Below are 16,969 nucleotides of genomic sequence, written 5' to 3'. Positions count from 1 at the left end.
ACTCACCAATTGAATGCCCTTCTTTCCTCAATTATTTGTCTATTCATTTATTAAATTCCTCCACTTCACTGAAATAGTAAACGGACAACATTCACAGCTGGGTTAACAGAAATATGGAAAAAGAGTAAACATATTTGTAAATAGTTGATAAAAATCTTGTGGCATTGTGTAAAAGTCATTCTTTACTCTTACCTGTGATGATACACAACGGACCAGAGAGGAAGACCTGCTCAGAATTCTGCCACAGCCAGGCCATATATGATGGCCTACCAAAGGAAAATGGTACATTTTTAAACAAGAACTTTTTTTAATATACCATGATACCAATTCAGAACAGCAAGCCATTATACAGGACGTCTCCAGGACATTTGTGAGGTTTTGTCCGCTGCTCACCAACTTTCTCTGTCTTCTTTAAGCCTACTGTTAGGAATTCCCTACTCACTCTCTCTAGCCCCCACCCTCTCGTTCTTTACTCTCAGTGGCCACACCTGTTCGATTATCAATTACCTCTCGCACCTGTGGTGGCAGGCTAATTAGTTCCCCTGTGGGCTTTAAATACCAGGGCGCTTCCCCTCGTTTCGGCGTGGGGTCGTGTTGTATTCATGCTGAGTCATATTCTCTAACATCTAGACTCTTTCGGGAGATCCTCTGGTCTACCAATGCTGTTTATGGATCTCTCCAGCCTTGAGATGTTTTGCTCCAGCCTTCGTCTGCTGTCGCCGTAGCCTGTGGAGGAGACTGTTCTGCGCTCCCTGTACTTCCACGGGAGGCACCCCAGCGCTCCACTGCAGACCCCAGCGCAGCTGTTCGTCCTGACGCACATCTAGACCAACGCGCATCTTCCGGACCCTCGGGCTTGGCACGCTCTCCAGTCACCAGCGCGCAACGCGCATCTGCAAGGGCTTGGCACGCTCTCCTGTCACCAGCGCGCAACGCGCATCTTCAAGGGCTTGGCACGCTCTCCAGTCTCCAGCGCGCAACGCGCATCTTCAAGGGCTTGGCACGCTCTCCAGTCTCCAGCGCGCAACGCGCATCTTCAAGGGCTTGGCACGCTCTCCAGTCTCCAGCGCGCAACGCGCATCTTCCAAGGATCCTCGTGCTTGGCACACTCCTCCTCGCAGACGCACCCCGATGCGTCTCTCGGTTCCGACGCGCACACCAAGGTGTGGCGCGCACTCTGTTCCTCGGCTCCGACAGCGGCTACCCGGTGGACGACACCCTCGCCACCGCCACTGTTCCGACGCGCACACCAAGGTGTGGCGCGCACTCTGTTCCTCGGCTCCGACAGCGGCTACCCGGTGGACGACACCCTCGCCACCGCCACTGTTCCGACGCGCACACCAAGGTGTGGCGCGCACTCTGTTCCTCGGCTCCGACAGCGGCTACCCGGTGGACGACACCCTCGCCACCGCCACTGTTCCAGCACTCTGTTCCTCGGCTCCGACAGCGGCTACCCGGTGGACGACACCCTCGCCACCGCCACTGTTCCAGCACTCTGTTCCTCGGCTCCGACAGTCGGCTACCCGGTGGACGACACCCTCGCCACCGCCACTGTTCCAGCACTCTGTTCCTCGGCTCGGACAGCCAGCCACCCGGTGGCGATGCCCTCGCCCCGCTGCTGTCCCTGTACCATTACGCATACGCCTGGGTGAGTTTTGATTGTGATGTCACTCACTCAGCGTAATGCTTTTTGCCCCCGTTCCCGCTGCTGTCCCTGTACCTTTACGCATACGCCTGGGTGAGTTTTGATTGTGATGTCACTCACTCAGCGTAATGCCTCTTGCCCCCGTTCCCGCTGCTGTCCCTGTACCTTTACGCATACGCCTGGGTGAGTTTTGATTGTGATGTCACTCACTCAGCGTAATGCCTCTTGCCCCCGTTCCCGCTGCTGTCCCTGTACCTTTACGCATACGCCTGGGTGAGTTTTGATTGTGATGTCACTCACTCAGCGTAATGCCTCTTGCCCCCGTTCCCGCTGCTGTCCCTGTACCTTTACGCATACGCCTGGGTGAGTTTTGATTGTGATGTCACTCACTCAGCGTAATGCCCCTTGCCCTCGTCCCGCTGCTGTTCCTGTACCATTACGCATACGCCTGGGTGAGTTTTGATTGTGATGTCACTCACCCAGCGTATTGCCTCCTTTTTTGTTCTCACTTAGTTTGTAGTTTGGACATTTCATCTCCCACTCTGTTTTGTTCTCTCGTGGATATTATTTTGGACATTTCATCTCCCACTGTGTGTTTGTTTCACACGAAGATAGTATTTACTTTGTTACTTTGTAATTTGGACTGTTCTGCATCTGCTCTGTTTGTTCCCTTTGAATATTAACCCTCTCCTCTGTTCTGCAGAGCGGCCCAGATGTTTTCCCACCAGTCCCCAGTTCCTCCCTGTCCCCAGCCCGCCTCCGCGGGTCTCTGTCCCCAGTTCCTCCCTGTTCCCCAGCCCGCCTCCGCGGGCCTCAGTCCCCTCTGTCCCTAGTTCTCCTAGTCCCTAGTCCTCTATCCCTAGTTCTCCTAGTCCCTAGTCCTCTATCCCTAGTTCTCCTAGTCCCCAGTTCTCCTGTTCCCTAGCTCTCCTTGTCCCGACTTCTCCTAGTCTCTTGTTCCCCTGTCCCTAGGCGTTCCCTTAACCTTCCCTTAGGCGTTCCCTTACTTTCCCATAGTGTTCCCTTTTCCTGCCCGCCTCTTAAAGGCACTTTACCTTCCCCTCTTGTGTTATTCCAGTGTTTTGTGTTTTCTCCCTTAAAGGGACAGTGCCCTTTTTTCCCTGTTCTCAATAAATATCTGTTTCTTGGCAAACCACCATACCTGTCTTGTGTTGTGCGATTGGGGTCGGTTACAAACCATAACAACATTTATAACAAGTGTTGCAGGGCCAAGGCTAAGAGAATAATCAAAGACTCTAGTCACCCAAACAACTGCCTCTTTGAACTGCTGCAGTCAGGCAAGCGCTACCGGAGCCTCATGGCAAGCACAAAGAGACTCAGAAGGAGCTTCTATCCCCAGGCCGCTTGTATGCTTTCCGCAACACAGTTGTGCGATTTGCGAATCTGATAGGCCAGGTCATTTCTGGTCATGTGACATGTATGCCCAATCGTGGGACCGCAAGTGTCTACACTGGTTAAGCTTAGGCGCTCTTTCGAAGTTGGTTAAGGTTAGAGTTTGTCTTAGAGCATGGCGATAGAACGCCTGCCCTTCTTTCGACGGTTAAGCTTAGGCACTCTTTTGAAGTTGGTTAAGGTTAGAGTTTGTCTTAGAGCATGGCGATAGAACGCCAGGTGCTTTGCAGGCTGTTCGACGCGGAAATGGGCAAAGACACAGCTCGTTGCGCTATTGGGCGCACATGTCACATGTCGCGGACCCGTTTTTATTGGGTCGCCAATTAAAAAAACAATAATAATAAAAAAAAAAAAAAAAAAGATTGCTGTAGATGTGTTGATTCAGTTTGGCACCACATACTTATGTGAATCTGGGTTTTCTACTCTAGCATACCTGAAAAACAAATACAGAAACAGACTAAATGCTCAGCATGACCTCAGAATAGCACTTTCAAAAACCAAGCCCAGAATAGATCTGCTGGTTGAAAACTCCAACCAGCCACATACCTCTCATTAGATTTCATTGTGCCATAGATGAAATATTATACCCCTTCTAGCATGTCAGGTCAGTAGAATTTTTAAATAAGTCAGTACAAATTAATCAGAATGTTGCTCAATGTTGGGGTTTAAGGTTGCGGGACGGAGGGAGGGGGTAAGAAATGGAGAGCTGAAAAAGGGGTGAGAAATAGAAAGGAGAGTAGAACATGTTTGTTTTTAAAAGTGTTACAAAATTTTATGTACATATGTTATGAGGTGGTGAGCAACTTAACATTACACTCTGATTGTTCTGAAGGGCCAGATTAACACTGAGAATATACGTTTTATTATTTTATATAACTTGTATATTATTTATATATATAAGCTATATACCTTTAAGCCTCTGTTTGAATCATAGCATTATTCGCTTTCCTCATTGGACAACGGCCTTGGCATTGACGGCGCCAACAGTCGCGCCCCCCAGACAAGTTCAAAGACGAGTCCGGACAAGTTGAGACATGCCCTTGGCCAGCGCATTGATTCCGGACAAGAGATTCGGTTGCGCTCTAGAAACCACTCTGAGTATATATTGTAGAAGGCGCAAGCAGCAGTTCGTTCGTCCTTAGAGTTCGTGAAGTGAAGTGAAGTGCGAAGTGAACCCAGTAACTAGTGTGAACCTTAGCAAGTGTGTGTGGACTTAACGTAATTAGTATCAGAACACGAGGTGAACCTAGCAGCAGAACTATTGGACATGTGAGCAGTGTAATCTACCGGCGGTGTATCGTTACGGATAACTAGTAGCTCCTTAGATACGACCTTGATATTGTAGAACCATTGTTGGTGGATTATAGTGAATTGTGTAAACGTAGTAACGTGGAGAAGAGCATCATTAATACCATTGTCGTTTGGATTTAACTACACCTGAAGATCTGCATCGGGCTAGCTTCGAGGACGAAGCTAGCTAGCTATCATCACTGCCGTCGGGCATTGGATTAAGAGCTATTACCCTGCTATCGAGCACTTGGATTACAAGGACTGGATCCGTATGAGACCCCCTTTCTTCAGTGATCAGCAGGAGTAGCCGCCTATTCTTCAATTCCTCTGGAGCTTACCACTCCGTGGGGGAAATCACCAGTCTCCAGCTATACCCTTGTTTGCCCCTATATCGCCATCTCACTCCATGCAGCGTTCCGGTCTAGTATTATTAACCTAGGAATTATTCATTCCCACTGACTTTGATACTCTGACATTATACTATCATTCGCCATAAAAGAGCAACGTACTAATTTCAGTTGTATATTTGATATTGCTAATAAAATACTGTAAACGTTATCTCTTTGTCACCGTGCCATCTATTGAGTGTCTGCCATATTTAACTGTACTGTCTGGCAAGTAATAATAATATTTAGTAGTGGTTTAATCTAAACAATCTTTAATACAGTCAGGGTTTTGTAACCCCTCAGTTACACTGATTATTGCTGTGATGTACCTTTATAATTAAATAAATAAATTTCATATACATTTGAAATTCATGGTTTGTTGTGTTCTTTATCAGTAGTTTATAAATGTATGTTATGGCAATTCATGATGTATTTCTGTAAGTTTGGATCCCGGGGAAACACCAAATTTCTCTTTTGGGTCTCGAGCTGAAAAAGTTTGGGAACCTCTGATCACACACATCCACATGTACACACTCACTTTAAACAAACACTCACCTTACCACTCACTTTATTCACTTTAGACACGTAGCACACTTTATATTTATCTATTATTAAAGAGATTTGCACCACATTCATACCTCATTTGCACCCTACCCCAAGTTTTGTACATCTGCATTATACCTCACTGTTACTCATTTTACTCTGTATTGTATATGTATATTGACTAGGGGTGTAACGGTACACAGAAGCCACGGTTTGGTACGTACCTCGGTATTGGGGTCACGGTTCAGTACGAGTTCGGTACAACAGAATTTTTCTTTTTGTAATTATTATTATTAATATAATTACATTTTAAAATTTAAAAATGTTTAGTATATTTTTTAATTTATATATTATATTTATGATAATAATAATAATTATTATTAAATAGAATTATTTTCTATAGACTTGCCATGGTAATTAGTGATACTGGTGTCATTCTGTGTTCAGGCATCCACTTGCCTACTGCCCCTTTAAACTTATCCTTGCTAAGTTTCACTTTCACTTCCAGAGAGAATTTAACTTCACGACCAGACTGAATACTAGAGAACAGATGACATAATTACAACAATGGCAGAGGATTATTTGGATTTAAACACAGTGGAGCTCAGTTGATCTATCCGGAAAAGTATGTTTCTTCTTTTTATTTGATTGTGCCTGTGAGTCCGGCGGGGGAAAATGTTGATGTGTTTGTTGGCACGCGTGTGTGTGTCGGCGACGCGTGTGTGTTTCTTTCCATTGGTTTCATTTGGTTAACGTTATTGGGCGCACAAGAAAACGAAAGAAAACTGTAATGACCCTGCAGCTGTTCCGTAAATGTGCCTTTCTCTGTGCACTTTCGCCGCTCTGAAGTCTGACTCGGTGTGCCCGGCCACGCGCGCTGTTCTCACACGGACCTCGCGAGTGCCTGCATGTGGGTGTGTTTGTGCTGTGGGTACGCTATTCGTCGCATGGGTGCGCGTACCGCACCGTGACGGCCGTACCGTAAATCCGCGGGACGAATACACGTACCGTTACACCCCTAATATTGACTTTACCTACTTTTTTTACTTACTTTCTCTTTACTGTATGTAGCACACTCTCAGGGGCTCATAAGAAACAAATATTTCATTATAAAGTATTCTGTATTTTGTTCTGACAAATAAAAACAAATTTGAAACTTGAAACTACACAGGTCCGTACACAAATAGCACCATAGGCAGGGGAGGAAACTAACTTTTTGGCTTACCAGCCAACTGGCGAGTATCTGATTTTTTTTACCAGCCAAACAGATTTTTTACCAGACAAAAAAAATCGCTAATTGTGATAATTACTTCTTTGTATGTCAAGCCGTGTCAATGTTGTGTATGCATCTGGGTAGGCACACTGTGCCTTTAAGACAGCACGGTGGTCTTACGACAGTGCTGTGAACTTGAAGTACCGTCAAGTGTTGTGGTAACGTCAGTTGGGTTGGTGTGCTGTTGTGCACAGTGCACTGGTTGAGCTAGCCCCTTTCGTGACTGCGATGTGCAAGCCAGGGGCTTTTGAGCATGAAATAAAATGTCTAACCTTACGTCGTAGTCCGGTGCTTTTTTGGAAACATTATAGTCATAACAGATACACCTAGCTGGCTGCTTTGAGCACACAGGGCTAACGTTAGCTAGCAAGCAGCTATAGCTAAAACGCTATAGAAGCTAACCACTGTATACAGTTCCAGTAGACTAACATTACACCTCTGTGATTTAAATGTGTCCTTAGTAACTTATACTCGAGGGTTGTACTAGGGTTGGATGCAGTTCCCCGTTGGTCAGTCTGTCTGTTTTCCATCTTCTGCTGTGTTTAACGTTATCTGTTTGCGAGTGCTCCTGATGGCTAGCCTAGTACCGCGGGACTTTTATTATTATATGTCCGCGGGTTGGCCAGTACTGCGCAAACGTTTATTAAACATTATATGTCCGCGGGTGGTCTTGTGCAGTGCTCTCGTGGCACTGTCAACTAAAGCGAACACTCAGAAGACGCGCACCGTTTGCCAGTGCAGTGATTGCAGAATGTTTTATTTTTTTGTATACTCGCCAGCAGGGGAGGAAACTAACTTTTTGGCTTACCAGCCAACTGGCGGGTATCTGATTTTTTTTACCAGCCAAACGTAAAAAATACCAGCATTTGGCCAGTAAAGTGGCCTAATTTCCTCCCCTGACCATAGGCATGCTGTTTAATGGGCAGAAACAAATACAATAGAATGGCAATACCAAGGGTGAACTCCAATTCATCTGTGAAGCCCAGTTGTGTTGGTGTATGCAGTACTGCCTTCAGAGATGATGGTCCAGTTGTTCCTCAACTGTCAAGGTAGACAGGCACCTGGAAAGAGGACTGATGCAACCACTCAGACAGCTCCCCATTGAGTACACCCATATAGGCAAACCAAGTTACAGAAACAATTATTTTGTAGGAATTGGAGTTGGAGTGTAGTGTGGTAGGTGTTAGTCATATTAAATGTCACAACAAAGGCCCTGGATGAATCTTTTCTGTAAATTAGGCTATACATGACATATTCAAACACGTTGTGTAGGCCTGCAGAATAGGCCTACATTTGACTATTAAAAATGCCATATGTCTTATTCAACATTACAAAACAATCTCAAAATGAAGATACTGGCTGATAACACATTATTACGGGGTAAACAGAATTATTACGATTATTTAAACTGGTTTTAAAATGGTAAAAACAAGCATTTACACTGAATACGGTAGGCTACTGCTGATTTAATATACAGTAGCTGACAGATATCGATATTCTATCATCTCAAGTTTAATTAATGTGCTTGCTAGAATTAATTATCATAGTAATTAATTCAACAAATAATATAAGACACCTAGTTGGGCTTGCACTATTTTTTATTTTTTTTATCTCTACTCACCCCCCTCCTCTCTTTCTATAAGAGTTTCCTCTTTTCCTTCCGTTCAGAACTGAACCATCTCGAGGAACCCTCTATTCCAGTCTCTAAACTGCTGAATCTCTATCATTTTAAAACATTGAAACAAAACCAAATCCACCACAAACCGGGCATTAACCATACCCAATACCTGTTAAGAAAGGGGATATGTCTTACGAAAAACTCTAAGCAATACCCATTACCCGTTAACACATTGGCGGACACTGGGATGAGTCTAATATCACTAGAGACCAGCATTTGTAAACAAACAAACCGTCCCTTCAAAATGGCTTAAAGAATATTTTTTTTCATCAATACGTTCTCATTTTATAGCGCCATGAATATAAGCGTTATACAGCATTTGATCTAGTATATTTCCTGGAAGGCTAGATAAAGGGCTAATAGCTACTAACGTTATATCCAATGGCATTTCCGTTATACATAAGCTACAGTTAAAACTCAAACTGCATATGATCGGCACGATCCTCAAGCATGTATGCATGAAAGGGGGGGGGGGCGGGGACGTCGTTTCTTATTATTGATGATTACCAATAACCGTGTTCGTCTAAGTAGCCACATACGCTGATCGTATCGTATCATAACAAGGCCCGATCGGGCTGTAATTTACGTGAAAAAGATCTTACCATGAGCCGGTTGGATCCCCACGAGCATTTCCCCGTTATCGATCACCATCTGGTAGATCGATATGTCCATTGGCTGATGATAAATCCCCTTATTGCATAGTGAAATCCGCGATCCAAAACGTATTCCGTGCAACAGATAATAGCTATCGCTTCAGGTGAGTAGAAAACTACATTAGAGATTAAAAAAAAAGGACAACTTCGGCCACAGGGAATACTGCATTATCGCGATAGCGCCCCTAAGAGGATCTGGCCGGTAATGCACTTTCTCGAATTCAAAGAGTAGGGTACATCTGCAGTGCAGCTCGGCGACCTTGAATAGGTTATTAAAATGGAATAAAAGCCAAAACAACTTGCCACGGATATATCCGTCCTTCGGTCCATTAAGCATGGATTCGAAAGCCGGATATATCCGTGCTTGGGCGCCATTGTGTGAAGAAGGGGGGTATCTCTTATAAAGAGTTAAACCAGAACTTGCTGTACCTTTATGAAATACACATTTTCCCTTCATCCACAAATCCTAACTATCCACTCCTCCTCCTGTCTATGTTGGGTCTTTGACCTCTCCGTAGTGTCCCTATATAACTACCCAGTATACTTGTTGAAAAGTAGAAATGACCAATTTCCATAAAATATACATTTCCCCTTTCTTAACAGTTCTCAAAATCCCCTTCTTTTTCCACGTTTAAGTTGGGTTCTTGAACCTTTCTTAGCGATTCTTCCTATATAAAGCATCTATATATTGTAGCAATACCATTTATCCTTTAACACATTGGGTGCTATATCAAACTATATCAAAAATTGCATCCTTTTTAAAGTTTTTATGAATTATATATTTTCCCTTCCTCCCCAGATCTCAGTCCAAGTCCACCCAGTATGGGTCTGACACCCCCTACCCGATTTATCGGGCACCAGAGAATACCGGGAGGAAACGCCACGCATCGCGTCCTCCTTTGGGACCACGACGATGGCTTGCTTCGCCCACAGAGATTGGATCTCGTTGGCCAGAGCTGTCACTGCTGTTGACCCCGACAATAGGGTCTGTACCAAACCTGAAAACGGGTGGGGTTGTGTAAACACAAGTCCCCACCTCAGCGTTCTCTCCATCCATCTCGACATATGGCACTGCTACAGCCATATGTGATGATAATCCCAAGCGCACCTGCCGCCACTTGGCGCTGGTCCACCAGGAACCGTAGATAGGCAGCCCGGTCCCACCCGCTGTGCGTTGCCAACCCTGGACCCGCCAACCGCGTGAGCAGGGTGTCTCGCGGAGCCGGGATATCGGACCCTGACACTACCAACGAGGCAAACGCACCCAAGGGGGGACCCCGACAGAAAGGGCCGGTTTGATACGGGGGAAGCTGACATCACACAGGGTGACAAAAGCTCCCCCACTGAACACCTCCCCGGCATGGATTGCTGAGGAACTGTTCTACAGCTGGACATACAAGGCGTGAGGTCCCCACACTGCCCGATAGGGTGGGTTCCTACACACCATAGCCCTGCAGTGATATTACTACCACCCAAATCACGCGCGCCTGCCTGACCATCGCCGGTCTTCCGGCCGTGGGAGGCACTAACGTGATACCCGGCCTGGCGAGGGCGGGGCTGGGGGAACTCGCGCTGCGACCCCAAGGGCCTCGAGCTCCCCCGCTGACAACCTTGACAGACACAACACCAGGCTCACCAAACACAGACGCAGAACGTGTGGTGTGGGAGCCGCTTGACAGCACAACATTCTCACGGACAGACCCAGGCCTAGCCAGCAACTGGGTGTCAGCCCCTGTCCCCATGAGAAGCTAAACGTGGGGCCGCTTGCGCTTCATTGAAGGCACGCGTCCCGCAGCCAAAGGAAACAAATCAGAGCCCTTATCCCGCTGGTGATGGGGGGGGGAGTGACCGGAGAGCAAGCTAGACACAGCTAGACGGCGACGTTTTTTTAGGGCGTGCTCATCTAATGTAGCCGATCCCTCGGCCGCCAAGGCTGTCGGCCTTGCGATCACCTGTTGTCTTTGTGTCCAGGGTACCTCAGGCGGGGGAAAACATGGCCGCTGGTTGAGGGCCTCGCCAGAGCCGCTGGCGAGGCCGCGCCCTCACCTCTGGCTGCGCAGTGTGAGGCGGTGTGGGGCCTAGGTCAAATACCGCCCACGCTCCTGCGGAAAGACCAAAGTCCCTCTGCGGAGAGGGGAGCCCTGAGGAGGGAAAAAACTTCTCTCCTCCTCAAGGGGAGACTGATCCAACCAAGATGTCTCTAAACAAGCGTTGACAGCATCCTAGCCCTCCCTGTGGTTATAGCTTGCGGCCAGGTCAAAGCTAATAACCTCAAAACCTTGCACGATGTTTCGACGTCGGCTGGCCCTAAGGCCCCACCACCCTACACCATTTTTTACAGAAAAAACAGCAATTCGAACAATGTTGCTAGTCGCTGCTAATTCTATACCGTGGCAGTATAGGCTTAACAGCCCACCAGCCACCTGCCGGGCCGACTCGCCTCATGGCGTCTGCCAGGCGGGACACCGTTCCACGATGTCAGAGGCAAAGGACTGATGCCACCTGCTTCACAAGCACCAGTGGTGGCTGCAACAAAAGACTACTACTAGTGAAGCACTGCCTCACTAGTAGGAATGTAGCAACCTCCACTGTGGTGTGCACCCATGAAGGGGTAAATGAATAAATGGACGAAAACTCCACTAACACACTGCAGAATGGGCTAGCCCATACACACAAATGTTAAGGGGATGCAGACCAGAGAAAAACACCAGTCATGCACACAATTCATAGATTCACAAAAAGCACACCAGCCCTAGGCCTCAGCCCATCCACCCATGAAATGGTAAACAAGCCCCCGTCAAAACTCCCAACAGTAGACACCGATTGACCATCAGCATAAATGGTTAAGAGGAGGGAAGACCTTTTAGAAAAGACAGCCCTCGGCGGGGAACAAGAACGGAGACCCAGCATTGTAGCATTAGCATTAGCCGCGTGCACTAGGATAGCTGGGAAAACACCCAAAACAGAGTCATGACGACCATGTTTTCCCAAATATCCTGCCCCTCGCGCCAATACACAACTCGGCTGTCTCACGGGACAACGAGCAGTATCACAAATGCTAGCATTAATGCCTGGCAGCGCAGGCCCTACCTGTGCGCGACCTAGCCTGACAGCTAGCCGCCGCGCGACGTCCCTCGATCCGCTGTCACTAGACGAGGAAACCCCAGGACAGGCCTGATGCGCTGTTAGTATGTGCCGAGAAGATTCCAGGGGCTGGTGAATCTCCGGCGAAAACCCAACATCGTGTAATTTCTCTCTGCATTGCATAACAACTAGTTCATGGAGCAGCGTCCATGTTGGAAACAAAAAAAGAGGAAGGGGGAGTGTGACCATGTCCGGCGTCTTATAGGAGGACGCTGGGGCGTGGCCTGGTTACGTGCATGGGTGCAATTGTTTGTTCATGAGCACAGTAGGTGCTAGGAGATAAGAGTTATCTCATTATGGCGAAGAGCGAGAAGCGATTGGCCAGTATGATAATATAACTACACAGCATACAAATTGAAAAGTAGAAATTACCAATTTCCATAGAATATACCTTTCCCCTTCTTCACATTTTCTCAAAATCCCCATTTTTCCGTTTAAGTTGGGTCCTTTCTTAGCGATTCTTCCTATATAAAGCACCTATATATTGCAACAATATCAATTATCCGTTAAGAAGGGGGTATGTCCTATATAAAACCAAACAATGTCCATTACACTTTAAGAATAGGGGTATGTCTCCTAGAGAATTAAATAAAAAATTGCAATCCTTTTATGAATGATATATTTTCCCTTCTTTCATAGATCTTAACTATCCCCTTCTCCCCATGTCTATGTTGGGTCTTTGACCTCCCCATAGTGTCTCTGTACGTGTACAGCATATATATTCAGACCCGGCGCCATGGGCGGGCATTGGGGGGCCTGGCCCGCCCACTGAGTCAGCTGTGCCCACCCTGGATTTTTTTTTTTTTTTTGTCAATCAAAGTCGACTATCCAAATGCTTAGTCGGGGACAGCCCTAGTGGGTACTGATGTCAACAACAACACTACTGAAGCTAGCACGGCACTCTGTGAGAATTAGTTTTCTACCCTCAAGAACATCCTTACAGAACATCGCCTTAGTATGCTTCATCGACGCAAGGCCAATTTAATTCAGTTGGCATTTGAGAAGGACTTAACAAAAAAGTTCAGGAATGAGTGGAGGGGCAGTGTTTTAAGAAGATTTCACTCTGTCCCCAAACGCCGCTTGCCGCTCTACTAATGATGGTGAGTAGCCTGTGGAGGAATTTTGTTTGCTTTTTTATGCACCTTATTTTTGTCAGTTCAGTTCAGTTTGTCAGTGAATTCAGAAGTGTTGAATAAATGGAGACTTTTCAAAGATATAGAATAGAATAGAATAGAAATGTATTATCCTGAGGGAAATTTGACACTCCAAATCACTCAACATTAAACATTTAGACAGAACAAGTCACGAATAAGAATAACAAAACAAATGGCCTAAGAATAGAATAAAATGAAATAGAATAAAAATTGAATAAAAGATACAGTAAATAAATACAGTAAAAATATACTGAAGTCTACAGTAGGTGTAATATTGCACAGTGCTGTTTAAAAAGTAAGAGTCCAGGAAGATGGTAACTGTCACTCTGTGCTCAGTGATGCAGTGAGGCACAGTGATGCATTGTATAGTCTGATGGCTGTCGGAATGAAGGACTTCCTGTGCCGTTCAGTGCTGCATTTAGGTAGTGTGAGCCTATAACAATACATGCTCCTCCTGTCAGCCAAGTCTGTGTATAGTGGGTGGGAGGGGTTTTCCCTGATGGCCTGGAGCTTAGCAAGGCTCCTCCTCTCCGCGACCTTCGCTAGGGCGTCCAGCTACACCCTAACCACGCTACTGGCCTTCCTGACCATCTTATCCAGCCTGTCTGTGTCCCCTGCTCTCAGTCCGCTGCCCCAGCAGGTCTGTTATATATATCCGTTCAGTCTGTTTTTGTATAAGTGAATGTTCTTAAGATAGAGAAATTTGATTTTTTCAATTGCCTCTCTGCTGTTTAGTTCAGCACCGTGGGCAGCGCCAAGCAAGCCACAGCGCCGTTGTCCCAGCTGAAACGTATAAAAGGGAACCTGTGTTGAAAAACCATTGTGCCCCCCCGAGAACATTTTATGCCCCCCCACTAATTTGTTTCTGCAGCCTGGTCTGTATATATTGAACAGTAGAAATTGCCAGATTTGATAGATTACTTCCCTTCCCCCCCTCTCTTCCCTTCTATATACCGTTCTTAGCAGTGGAGGCTGCTGACAATTTTTTTTGGTGAAGCACAAATTATTATATTATATTATATATTAAATTATATTTTTAAAACATCCCCCACTGTGTGTCAGTGGTCAGTGGACACAGATGAAAACATATTAACATTAGGTGACAGCGGACCTGACCAGATGAAAACATATTAGGTGACAGCGCACCTGACCAGATGAAATCATATTAGGTGACAGCGCACCTGACCAGATGAAATCATATTAGGTGACAGCGCACCTGACCAGATCAAAACATATTAGGTGACAGCGCACCTGATCAGATCAAAACATATTAGGTGACAGCGCACCTGACCAGATCAAAACATATTAGGTGAAGGTGACAAGGAAGCCACAGACTCATACCCCCCCCGACACTCAACTAACCGCCTCGGACAGTCCTTCATACCAGTGGCCATCAGGCTCCACAACAGTGGGCAGGGACTGCTGCCAGACATCGACCTAGAACTAATAGGAACCCAAGTAGGACAATAACACTACCTTATGCATACTGCACCTTATGTGGATACTGTGATACTGTGAATAATGAATAATGTATATTTCAGTTAGTTAGATAGTAAATTATAACACTACCTTATGCATACTGCACCTTATGTGACACTGTGAAAATATATTTCAGTTAGTTAGATAGTAAATTATATTGACCTATTTGTTTACACTGCTTGTGTTGTTTTCACTACCTGTACCCCCCCCCCTTCCCCCATGCTGCTATGATGCCTGAATTTCCCCAAGGGGATCAATAAAGGAATATCTTATCTTATCTTAAAAGGAAAGATGAAATTACCAGTGATGGGCAGTAGCTAGCTACAAGTAGCGACGCTACATAGCTTAACTACATTTTTCAGTAGCGTGATGGTAGCGTCGCTACTTTTGAATCAAGTAGCAATCTCTGTAGCGCAGCTAGTTTTTGAATCAAGTAGTGATGTAGCATCAACAAAACGCTACACGCTACATATCCGGAAAAAAAGAGTCTTCGGTCCTGAGAGTGTTGTGTTCTTCTGTCCTGATTGGTTGGTTGGTTTAGATATGAGTATGACGACTCACGATTAGGCCAAAACATTACGGTAGGCCAATCAGAGGCAGGATAGGGCGGGACATGCCACTCCAGCTCGGCAAACCAGGAAGTAAAAAAAATCTAAACACAGACCATGAATGAATGAATGAACCAGTCCGTGTGAAATATCAGAAGGATTCGATGTTTCCAGGGCTGATGGCATTGATGAAGATGATGTCAATAACAACAATGCCTCTCCATGGCCCTATCTGGAAAAATGTATGAGTTTGACTGAAAAAACGCCTAAAACATAACGAAGCTTCTCTCAACATCCCACACGACCAGCACTAACTTGAGAACACATATATTCAGGTAAGCTGATGAAAAGCTTTACATAAACATTGTCAACTGTTTCCAAACAGCACACAAGTCAGTGCACTTTTTGTCAACAGATTTAACTAACATGTTTCACTGTAGGCAGAAAATGAACAATATTATGGGGGTGGAGAAAAGAAAAAACAAACTACCATAAATAGTACATACACTAAGAGGGAAAATATCACCTAGAGCAGTGGTTCTCAACCTGTGGGTCAGGACCCCCAGGGGGGGTCCCCACATGATTTTGGGGCCATGGAATGTTTTGTGAGTTACATATTTAAATACATTTGGTCATTTAGCTGATGCTTTCATTCAAAGCAACTTACAAATTGTGTACAACAAGTCAGCAGGAGTGGTACATATCTAGCAGCCAAGGATAAGTAGTATTGTTTGTCTAGCAGTGTCGAGCTTGAGTGTTATACTCTTGAGTACATACTGTACTGTAGTAGTATAGACATATTAGCATAGTTGGTGGTAGTATAGACATGGTAGCATAATAGTAAAATGCAGTAAGACAGTTATTATTAGTTAAAATTCAGATATTGAAGAAGTGTGTTTTTGGTTGATAAAGTGGGCAGGTTTCAGCTAGGAGAGGGTATCAGGCAGCCAGAAGATGCAGAGTTTAGGGATAAATAATACATAAAGATAGAATAGAAAAGAAAAAGACCATTACTGCATCAAAAGTAATCAACAAACTATACTATAAAAACTGATCAAACCAAATGGTCTCTTTCTTTTCTTTTGTAGAGGCTGCACCCAGCTAAACTTGCCTTCCTGGATTTTGTACATAATACAAGTTCATGTTAAAAGGATGACACAAAAAGCCAGACCGAGGGCTTGTTTCAGTTTTATAATAAACAATCAAACTGACCATTTATTTTGCCTGTCTATTTGTTTGGTGGAAACTTGATCATGAAGTAAAAAAAAAAAAAAAAAGTAGTGCCGATGTAGCTAGCTATTTTTGCCATGTTCTTGTAGTGTAGCTTGCTACATTTATCTGGGGATAACTTCCATTGTAGTTGAGCTATATTTAATCGAGAGTAACTTGTAGTGTAGCTTGCTACATTTTCCAAGTAGCTTGCCCATCACTGGAAATGACCTACCTGGGTTCCATCCTATAGAGGCAAATCTTTCCTGTGACAAAATGGGATCCAATGTAATAAAACGAAGTCAACCAACGAACTAGATTCCTGTACCGGATCTCCTCTCTGGTAAACAAGAATACCTTGAAGACTCTAACAGGAGCACTCATTCAAGGGTACTACGACTATGCTTGCACCTCATTGTACCAAAGCACCTCAAAGGCACTAAAAACAAGATTACAAACATCACAAAACAAACTGGTCAGACTACTGCTTGACCTTACTCCTAAAACCCACCTCACCCCTGCCCACTTTGACAACCTAGGATGGCTTAGAGTAG

The sequence above is a fragment of the Notolepis coatsorum genome (assembly GCF_963971535.1).
Source record: "Notolepis coatsorum genome assembly, chromosome: 10".
Taxonomy (NCBI): domain Eukaryota; kingdom Metazoa; phylum Chordata; class Actinopteri; order Aulopiformes; family Paralepididae; genus Notolepis; species Notolepis coatsorum.
Note: the sequence above shows the minus strand (reverse complement) of the source record.